The sequence below is a fragment of the Chenopodium quinoa genome, unplaced genomic scaffold (assembly GCF_001683475.1).
Source record: "Chenopodium quinoa cultivar QQ74 unplaced genomic scaffold, ASM168347v1, whole genome shotgun sequence".
NCBI lineage: Eukaryota > Viridiplantae > Streptophyta > Magnoliopsida > Caryophyllales > Amaranthaceae > Chenopodium > Chenopodium quinoa.
Window position 1 is genome coordinate 638696 of NW_018742763.1, and position 11576 is coordinate 650271.

Genomic DNA, 11576 nt, shown 5'->3' on the forward strand with positions numbered 1-11576 from the left:
AAAGTTAATGATGCGAATGAAATCAAAATGTTTGGATGTTCGTTTGAGTTGTGGTTATGTTTTGAATTTTGACCTTGAGGGCTGCCCTTCCTCTTGCTTCACTTAGGGATTATCGCCACTATTTCAAATTGTTCTTCCGACCTCTACCTTAAGCCGTGTCATTACAACCCATGTAAAGCCCCTTAGACCTTAGAAGTTTGTGGTCATTAACCGGTGGAGGGAGATGGTTTTCAACCCTATGGAAAGAGCATGTATAGATGAAATGTCGGGATGATCTTTTACCTCCTCCAAAATAATTCTTTTTCCGGTTCCTTCGTGGAATTATGAGGAGCCACCTAGGGGGATGATTCGAAGCTAGTGGGGGGAACGCGGACCGTTCTAGAGGGGACTAGGGAGGAAGATGACTCATTAGTTCTCTATGCTTGGCTTAGACTTGATTCTTGCAATCTTTAGCATCTTGAGTAGTGCGTGCACCATTTAGTTGAGAATGACTAATATTCTTTGGTGTTGTTTATCATGGTTGAGCCCGAATAAAGCAATCGTCCATCTTGAAATTTGATGTTGTTTTCTTAAGCCATGCCGAATTATGTTTATCTTTGTGGTGTTCGATTTGTCTTTTTCTCCTCGGTTTTTGCCAAGAGTTGTGGGTTAATCTCTTTGGAAACCTTCACGAGAGCATACTCGTCCTCATAGGCGAATTTGAGGTTTAAATGGCTTGTTGTTTGCTCTAAAAACAACCGTGATTCCTACGAAAGTGAATTAGTGTATATTCTTATGTCTTTCTTTTATTTTTAATCTTGGTTTTCTGCCTTTGTTTCTAATTTTGGTGGTGATCTTGCATGAGGACAAGCAACAGGTAAGTGTGGGGGAATTTGATAAGTGGCTTTTATGCCACTAATCGGGACCCTTTTTCCTATCATTTCCCTCAATTTATCGCTTGTTTAGCCCTATTTTACCGCGCTTCTCCATATATTGCACAACAATGCTATTTCCCTCGTACTTCCCCTCTACTTTACCTTTTTGTGCTGTTATTGGGTGTTTTCCTGAGTTTTGCAGGTAAACCAATCGATACGTGAAGTAGAAGAAAGTTCGGGATAGTTTCGAGAGCCGGTTTTAATAGCAAATCAAGTGAGGAGCTTTAATCAGGCTGTGCGCCCAGGAGAGCCCTCTCTCTCGCTCAGCGCGGGGCGCAACCCAAGGGAGAGGGCGCGCTTTCAAGGACAAATCAGGATGTAAAGCGCTACTCATCCTGCGCGGGCGCGATGATTCCTGGAGAGGGCGCGCAGATTAGCTTGAACTCTTGAAGAAAGAAGGCAACTTTCTGTAGATGCCAAGCGCGCTCAGTAGAGGGCGCGCAGTAAACTTCGCGGGCGTGCATGTATTAGTAGAGGGCGCGCACACGAAAGTTCGCGGGCGCGCACACTTTAGTAGAGGGCGAGCACATCATCCTGCGCGGGCGCGCAAAGAACTGTAGCGGGCGCGCACGCCGTCAGCCCAGCCCGTTTTTATTTCCTTACTTAAAAGCTGATTTGAAAAGGGAATGAAGGCGGCTATTCCATTTAGGGTAATATGCTTAGAACATTTCTAGAAAGAGAATAGCCTCCATTGATGCTTGTATAAGTTTTAGAGAGAGAAAATTCAGATTCTTAGTCTTTTATCACCCAAACTTTAATCTTTAATCAAGATTTGTGCTTTGATCATCCTTGTAATCAATATTGGAGCAATCTATTGGATTTTTGATGGTTCACCATTGAAAGTTTAAAGACCCATTTTCTTATTTCAATATAATATTGAAGCTTTGTGAGCTCTTTCTATCTTAATCCCTTTTATTTTGGTTTATTTACATATTTCAAGTGTTTTTTATTGTTATGTTGATGATTTTGATTATGGCCAATATTTTGGGTATTGTTGATATGAGTAGTTTCTCTCTCCTAGGCTAGACTTTTAGCTTAGGGAAGGGGAATGGATGACTTGGTTGCTATTTGATTGAATACTTGATTTTTGGGGATTTAAACCCTTGTTGTATGAACTTGAGCTTATTGTTATATGGTTGATGATGTGCACCATTGACTATATTATTACATGTCCTAATTGATGCGCGGGAGTGATCATGTTAGGATAGATCGTGGTTTATACATTGCTTAATCAATTACATGGGAATGAATTGTGTTAAGTAGGATCCTTGCTCCCTTGGTTGCGAATTCTTGATTATCTATGTGTTTAGCTCTTAATCTCCAAGTTTGATGTTTCCCGATCCCCCTAGCGTTTTTAATCTCATAGTTTCCAATACTTGTTAGTCTTTGTTAATTGTTAGAGTAATTTTGGTAGCCTTAGTTTATTTATTGTCTTGTTTTCCACCACTCTTATTCATATACACCCCTTTTAACACTCTATTATTAGCACTTAGCGTTGCAATCTCCCGTTTCTCCGTGAATCTCGACCCTTGCTTGCCTCTATACTCATTTAGGTAATCTAGGATTAATTTGATAGGAAAGTGTATTGACGACGACATTTCGTTCCTCATCAAAAGCATAAATCAAATACGTTCGGTCAAGATCAGAATAATAACAGACAGGCATTGTAATCAAAGGAAAATTGTCAGCCAGCATAAGTTAGCCGGTTGAGGCCCTTAACCTACGTTTTTCGAACATGCTGCTAAGTCTACAAGCGGACAAAAAAGCTTCATCCCTTAGAAACTCATGTTTGGGCACCAAGTTTCTAGGCACCCTTATTATCTCTTCGGTTGAGAGAGTGGAAAGGACGAGCTCAAAAAAGCCGGACACCAGTATTGCTTCTTTATCCTCCTTCGGCACTGGGGGCATCCGGCATTTCTGCCCTTAAAGTTCAGGTTTCAGGTTGTATGTCCGGAACTTTCTGTTCTCCTCTTCGGTTGGAGCCTTGACCAAATAGAAGCGGTTCTTCCAGTCCGACCACTTAGACGGTTTGTTGAGTGTCATGAGGTACTGAGGGTAAGTGGTCAGGGTATACCAGGCTCTCCAGTCGCCTGGGCTCCTACTCAAGTAGTGCATATGGGCAAAAGCTTCCCAGCCGGGGGTTCAGATCCTGCATTTTGCAGGCGGCAATGTACCCAAGAATATTCACCCAGGAGTTGGGGGTGAGTTGCCAGTCGCCCAGGCCATACCCCTTGAGTATGGCCTTTATTGTGTCATGAAGAGGGAAGCGGAGCCCCGCCAAGAATGCCGCCTCGTAGCAGCCAAATCAGCCGTTTGCGTTGCGCTGGTCATCCTCCCAGGAAATTGTCCCCTTCTCAGGAGGGACCACCAGTCTATATCCGGTCCCAAGGGGCCGTTTGAGGACAAAATCTGCCAAGTTATTCAGCATAATGGCCCTATCTTTGCCAGAGACGGTGATCATCAAAGGATCACCCTTAGTTTTCCAGGAGGGTTTCTCCTCCTCCTCACTATTGACGGATGGTGTTTGATAGCTACTGCTGCTCTCCACAGGTCCGAGTGCAGAGCCGGAAGCAGAGCAGGAGGCCTCTTGGGATGAGTTTTTTTGCTCCCTCGTAAATAGAAAAAACAACATGTGGCCACAGCCGACTGTTTCTTCTGTTTACTTAAGTTCAAGTGACGGAGACTGATTTACCTCAAAAGGTTAACTCATAGTCACTCAACCAACCTATAATGGAACCAAAAGGTACGATTGAAGCCACATGTCTTTGTAATAAACATACGACATTTGACCACTATTCCTATTTAGGTTAGCAACACCGTTGAAGCTACCGCCTTTAACCTAACCGGCGATTGCTACTTTGATTAAAAACATCCAGTTTGGCGCCTATTCTGTACAAGTACCAAACAGACGGACTATTTACAACTAATAAAATAAACCAAGTACAAAACTTAGTGGCAAAAGCATGGTTCGTATAAAGAATTATATTGAGGCCGAGAGCCGGATAATGCTGACTGTATGGCCGTCTGTCTAATGGCCGCCTGTCCGCCTGGTTTGGGGCAATCACCATAGTGATTGATTGACCTAGAAATCAGTCATACTCCTTAAAGTATCAAAGATTTCCAAGTCAATCCATCAACCTTAGAAAGCCAGGCGCACAGCCGGCCAGGGGAAAGAACAGTCGGTATACCAAAACAATCGGCATATTGAAAAATTTGCATTCATACAAAAAGGCAAGCTATACTTAGCGAAATTCATGAAAGGCAAAAATTCAAAGCAAAGTAAAAATTGGAAAATCCGGCAAAATTGGCGGATGTTTCATATAAACGGTTGGCCATAAGACCGATAGAAATGTTGAAATTGTTAATAAACCCCGACCCCTTTGGTCGGGTAATGATACAAAGCATACGACACGCAGGCCAAAGAAAAGTTGATAAATAAAAGGAAAGCTTAAGCTGCTAGAGGGGGTACATCAGCATTAGTAGCCGCATCCGACTGGTCCCCAGTCGGCCGCTGTTCTGTTTCATCAACCTCCCCCTCCTTCTCCTCTTCCTGGTCCGTCTCCCCAGAAGTAGAATTAGTTGCCTCTTCCTCCTCCTCTTCCTTGCCCTCTTGGGCTTGGTTCATGATCAGATCATTATATTCCTTGGTGAAGGCGGCAAAATGATTTCCCACTTGTCATAATTCGTCTTTAGAAAGAGAACCCCCCATGTCCGCTTCATGATGGCGCTGCAGTCGTCCATCATGTCCTTGACTAGGGCCTCCTTCTCTTCATTAGCCCTTGAAGTGCATTTTTTGGCAAGCTAGGTCTCCTGGTTAGCCAACCGCTGCTTCAGTTTGTCTACCCGAGTGCGAAGGCCGGCTGCTTCTTTGTCCGCTTCTTTAAGAGGCCCGAGCTCAGCCTTGAGGTCCTTAACAGACGACTCCACTGAGATCCTCTTCTTGGCTGCCTCTAAGTCCGATCTAACCTGAAAGTTGGCAGCCGCCTGATAATATAGTATGTCATTAGTCAAAAGTTCATTTTGGGCAATCTAGAACATAGCTTTGTCAGAAACAGAGGTGGCCTGAGCCTTCGCATCCTTTACCTCTGTGGTCTTCTCACTTATGGGCCTACGAAGACCATGTACTCACAGCATAGACTAGACCTGGCCAAAAACAGACGTCAGATACAGGCGGCTCAAAAGTTATATAAATAAGACGAAAAATTATTACAAGTATACCTCAGCAAGAAGAGCAAGGATGGCATCCAGGTTGAGGGTGTCGACTCCCCTGACCGCCTCCCTGTCTTTAAGGGAGACGACTTTTAGCATAGACTTGGCCAGATGGACAAGGTCCGGCCTTTGAGAGAAATCTGCACAATCAATACCCTATAAGTACTTGGTGTAAATTCGGCCAATAGACCAACTACTTTCAGAAGTGTTGGACGACTGCTGATTAAATTTGACCCTTAAAGGGTAAAGGAAAAAATGAAGTCTTTGATACCTTCTATAGCCGCCTGCTTCTTCTTCTCCTTCTCCGTCCGACTGCCTGCAGGGACGGCTAGTGAATTAGGAGGTTGACTGCCCCCTAGCCTTGAGGCCACATGTTTCTTGGCTCTCCTAAGGGTTGTTATGTCACCAATCGTCTATTTCTTGACTTTGGAATCCGGCTGAGAAGACGAGGAAGGCTTTGCTAAGTTGCCCTGCAAAAAAAACCACTATAAGTAAGAAGCTGGCGGGAGGAAAAGCTAAATGAGATGTTAAGTTGAAAGCTCACCTTGGGCGCTTGCGCAGCAGGCAACTCTTTAGTTGACCGCTTGCCCAAGATGGCCGAGCGTAACTGGGCAACAACTCTCTTTGAGGCCGATATTTTTTCCATAGCTTTGTCTGCAAAAGATAAATCAGGGTTAGTTTGACGCAAAAATAATCAAGTTTACAAGACACTTGAACAGGCGGTCAACTACCTCTCGGCATTTCTTCACTAAGGCCGCAGGCGGCCAAATATGTCCCATCATATAACCAGTTATAATTGGGAACATAATTTTAGGGAATGAACTCTCTCACCCCAGTCTTGGGGTTCGCCTGTATATCTACTTTGAAGAGTCCTCTGTCAAGGATCTTTTCCTTTGCTTTGCGAGGAACAGGCAGCGGCTCCGAACCGCCTGTAAGGAAAGGTGTGTTCCTGTTCCACCTGTTGATTTTTTTGTTCCTAACTTTGTCAGGGCAAGAGATGATGTAGAAGGTGTTTTTCCAATCCTTCCATTTGCTCTCCTTCCCCAAAGTCATCATATAACCCTTATGGCTAGATAACTGAAACAAGCCGGTCCCGCTTACTTTTGGGGTCCGGCTGAGGTGATGCATATGGGTGAATGCTTCGAAGCTGGGCTCTACTTGATGTATTTTGCAACCGGAAACATAGCCCAATATATTGAACCACGAGTTTGGGCCAGTTGCCAGACACCCAACTGGTATCCGTCCAGTATTCGCTCCACAGCCGGATGCAAAAGAAATCTAAGGCCAGGTTTAATAGCCGCCTCATAGCAGCCAAAACACTCATCCCCGTAACTGTACCCCTCTGGCCAGACTATGGTGTCTTTAGCATCCGACACGCACAGAATGTAACCATGTCCCATGACATGGTATGCTCTGAAGCTTCCTATTTTATCGGCCATCATCTTCCGCCTGCCTGCGGGAACATGATGGTAGTAGGCGGAAAATTATTCTGGACGAGTAGCAAACGGCTCCGCCCAATTTGCTCCCAATTCAACTGAGAGGGACTCTCTCGCGGCCCCTAGCCGAGAGTGCCTCTCCTATGATTCATCTGAGAATTTGCTAGAGGTACTTGGCTTAGATTCGCTTTTTAAGCTCTCAATCCTGGTGTCCGCCTGGTGTGCCAGATCAACAAAGGCTGGCATATCATTTTGAACCTCCTCCCCTGATCCGTCTAAAATAGATTCACTAGGAGTGCTTGTGGCACCAGGTGGCACGTCAAACAATTCGCTGACAAGCGCATAGAAGGAAGAGCCGTTTGAATTTGTAACCCTTGCAATTCTCTTAGTTCTGGCCACGGTGACCTGCACAGACACATAGACAGTCGGACTTGGGGCAATTCACAAAGGGTGATCTAGCAAGAGGCAGTCGACACTCCTAGTTCTAGATTCAGCCGTCCCCGGTGACCGGCTAATCACTAACCTAGGCCATGCCGTGTGCTTTTGGGAAACCATTTTTCGAAAGAAAAACAAAGAGAAAGTACGAAAAAGTAAAAAGAAATAGGCGATTACCTTTAGTTGGTGAAGATGAAGGCGCTTGAAAATCTATAGCAGCTGTAAGAGTAGGCGGTCTGTAAAAACAGGCGGTCTAGTGCAGTCGGAAGTTCTCTCTCAGAAAAAGATAAAGCTCTCTGGAAATTTTAGAAATGTCCAAACAAATGATTTGGACATCCCCTATTGATAGGGGGGTGAATTCCAAGAGACAGTAAAAAAAAAAATGGTAAAAACTGTTAGCCAATCATAGTGTGACACCTATCACAGGCGCCACGTGGCATGCCACGTCACCCTTGTGAGGGGCAAATGATTAGGGGATTTCTCCCGCCACATGAACCAATGGAACTTTACCACGTGTCATCCATTTGGACCAACAAGAGTCTGCCACGTATCACCTTGTTAGAGGTCCAAGGTGGACTAATCAGGCCACAACACGTGGCAGGCAGATAGACAAACAGGAAAATGGCCTCTAACGGCCCAAATTCCTAGGCAAAGCCCAGTTAGTCCTAGGTTTACTAAAACCTTAGGCACATTTTCCAACACCTTAGAAAAGGGAGATGTTACCCCTCGGGAACACACAATTAATTCCATTCATAAATACATTGAGAGAAAGTTAGACATCTGACACCTCGAAATGAGCAATTACACATTGCAGATACTATCTTGGAATCCAAGGGAGACCTTTTGCTTTCCGTTATTTATTCCTCAAACACGCTCTAACTTGATCGTCGGAGGCGGAACTCCACCCAACCGGAGTCTCCGTTGTTTTGCATGTACAGGCGTCCAGAGACCAGTCCCGGAATTGTAACTCTCTTGCAGGACATCAAAAAACCCCGAAAGAAATGTAGTATAAAAAAATTTTCTCGTGAAATATGTTGTTAATTATTTCCTACGTTGTTTTGTACTTTACTCGTTTCATTTATCAAACTTCACAATGCATAAATTTAAACATCAATATTTTTTATTTTCAATTAGAACAAATAATAAAAATGAAATATAATGATACTATTGATTGAAATAATTCTAAGAGATCCCACATGATATGTTTTTCATTACACATGGCTAAGCAGTAGTTGTTATCCTTCTCAACTCCCACCCCCACCCCCCCTATGCCTTCAATTCTTTCAGGAATAATCCGAGGTGACTAGAAATGATGTCCCTTATTCCGTCATGAACCTCACTGTCAATGTAGTTGTTAAAAATTAGTGGTATTTTTTCATCTTGTATCTCCTTTGATCTAGTAATTGTTATTGCAAAAGTAGCGTCTGCTAGCTTGATAATGTCTTATGGGATGGTCCTCATGTCTTTGAAGATAGAAGCATTCCTTACAATCCATATAACCCAAAGAGAGGCAATAAAGTACCTTATAAACTCCTCGTCTTTTTGTTTGTGGAGGTTAAAAAATCCAATTATCATAGTTTTGTTGGTTAACGGTGTCAATGCCTAACCTTCCTCCTCGTCACACCCGTCTGCCGATCTCACAGTCCCTAAAGAGGTGAGTAAGGGTTTCCTCCTTGTCTTCTTTCCCACATCACATTGCATTGACCAAAATATTTCTTCTCTTAAACTTCATACTGAAAGGAATGGTATCCTTCTAACAAGTGTATTATTCTGATAGAGGGTTTAGAATTATTGCAGAGCTAATTCTTCAGTAAGGTCAAGTGATCGGAATGCCTAGGTGGAGGCCGCTTCCGATCAGTAATATTAAGGTATAATTAATATTACAGCTTAATCTCAAGCAACAAGTACGAGCATAGCCGTAGCATCACATTGGCCTAGCCATGTGAAGTGCTAGGCTAGGCTAGCTCAACGCAAGCCTAGGCGCACCATGTGTGTTCTAGGCGCGCCCTAGGTGCTATCGCAGCCCATCGCACAAGCACAGCACTATCACATGGCTAAGCATGTGCGTGTGCATATGCCTAGGGCTATCGCACCATCGCAACACAAGCACAACACTATCGCATGGCTAGGCCTATGCGTGTGTGCGTGTGCATGTGCCTAGGGATGTCGCACCATTGCAGCACACAACATAGCACTATCGCGTGGCTAGGCCTATGCGTGTGTGGGTGTGCATGTGTGTGCATCGCATGCTTGTGCGTGTGGCTGGCGAGGCAATGCCCAACATGCGTGGCTCACTAGTAGCACGCATGCTGGCTGTACGTGTGCGTGTGCGATGGCTGGGCAGCAGCGCCTAGCTAGCAGCACACAACGCCTAGCAAGCAGCAGCGGCGTAGGCACTGCCCAGCACAGCCACATGCATCAAGCTTGTGCTGGCTGGGGTGGTGCTAGCTGGCTGGGCATGCTGTAGTGCTAGCTGGCTGCTAGCCTAGCAGCCCACATGAGGCCGATTTTGTGAGGGGTGGGGACCAACCCTTGGGAAAAGCCTTAGGGAGCAAGGCAATGGTCCCCCCCTTACTCTTGGTCCTCACCTAACTCTTTCTCTCCCCTTGACACTTGTTGCATTGTGATTGAGTTGAATATTTATTTAATTTAGAATTAAATAAATTTTCATATTTACCAACTCTCCCACATTGGTGGGAGATTGGAAATCAAGGGTTAATTTCCCTATAAATGCCAAGGCTTGGGTATTTGGGAAAGAACACACTTGAGTGGAATTGTAAAGGAAACTCCATTGTTGAGCATACCTTGAATTCGTAAAACTCCAAGTTTATATTTTGTCCGGGCCTCGACTAACCTTCGAGGCTTAGGACGATCGGGTCGAGTTCGAGGGTACGATCCTATTGGAGGCCTTGCATTATCGAGGTTGAAGTAAGAGCTCGTTGTAAGAGCGAAGCACGCGTCGAGGGTACATTTCTTATCCTTACTCTTTATTGTGTTTTAATTATGTTTTGCTTGTATTAGTTGCATTAATTATGGGGGCGGGTCTTGGGGGGTTTCATTCCGCGTAGTGAGGGTCACTACGAAACCCTACAGCGGTATCGGAGCCGCGCTCCTTTTAATTATTGCAATTATTTATTAATTAAGGTGTTTTAAAGTGGTTTTAAATTCTGGTTTTGCTTTTCTAATTGGATTAGAAGCTCGTTTTAATTAATTTTAAAACTCGTATTTTTATCGTTTTAGCTGTCTAACCCAGATTTTGGCTCAAAAATAGTGTTTTTTGGGTGGAATCGACATTCTGAATCAGTTTCAGTCCTCTATGAGAACTGTCCAGAAGCCAAATTCGAACCAGAAATCCAGTTTTTTGAGGGTTTTTTCGTTTTCAATGAAAATTTTAAATCTTTTATGCCTTGATTAATGCAAGCATGTCAAGGGTAGAGTAAATGCATTATTTCATCCCTAATCTACTGCAATTTAAATATCTTTTAAGCATGATTATGGAGTTATAATATGTGCTTAAGTTGATATGTTCTTTTTCACATAAATTTGTTTTTCACAATTATGCAAATAAATTGCATTAATATGTGAATGTTTGATGTGAATGTGTAATTTTAAGTTCCTAAGTATGTTAAAGATCTAATCTTTAAATGTTTTAAATGATTGGAACTTTAACCCTAAATTCCATGATTGAACTAAGTTTGGATTTTTTCATTTTTTGGTTGATTAAAATCCTTGAAGTTCAAATGCTTGTGACTAAATTTTGATTAATCTTCATATTGGAAGATGTAATCTTGTTATTTTACCCAAGTATGAAAGTTGGAAAATTTTATCAATAGATGATTAATTTATTTTTCCAACTCCAATTTGTCAAATCCATTATTAATTTGCATATTGGTTAAATTAATTATGGACATAACTCTTTTCAATTTTAAGCATAAAGGAAGACCTAACTTATTTCAAAAGAAAATTTTGGATGATTTAGGCTTGTGCACCAATAAAATTGAATTTAATAAAGTTGGACTTATTTTATTTCATTTTTTCCCTAACTTAATTCTAAAATAAATTTAGATTAATTTTACGTTGCATGTAAATCGGGTTTAAAATCCCGAGAAATATGAAAGCAAATCGATGCAAAACCCCAAGCGTCACCAAGGCTAGCCGGGCTGCCCAGCAGCCCGCATGTAGGTTGCCTAGATTGCGCACAAGGGCAATGCCATGATGTTGCGTTGCTGTATGGCGAGAGATTCTAGGGGCTGATGTGCGTGGGGCAGTGGTTGGGCAGCTGGCTTGCTTAGGGAAGCTGCTGGGCAGCATGGCAGCAAGCGCCAGCCCAGCCCGCCACTTGCTGGCAGGCGCCAGTATGCGCAGCATGCAAGGAAGACAGCTGGTGCTAGCAGCGTGGCATGCTACGCTAGGCTCTGCATGCTAACATCACGCACCAAGCTACCCCATGGGCTGCTTGCCTGCCATGGTGCGCAACCCACTAGGAATTGTGTGGGGTGTTTTTGCTTAAATTCGAGCTATGTGTTTTGCAAAATTTTTGCCGTTTTAAATTATTTATGTAATTATTTTAACGAGGTTAGAC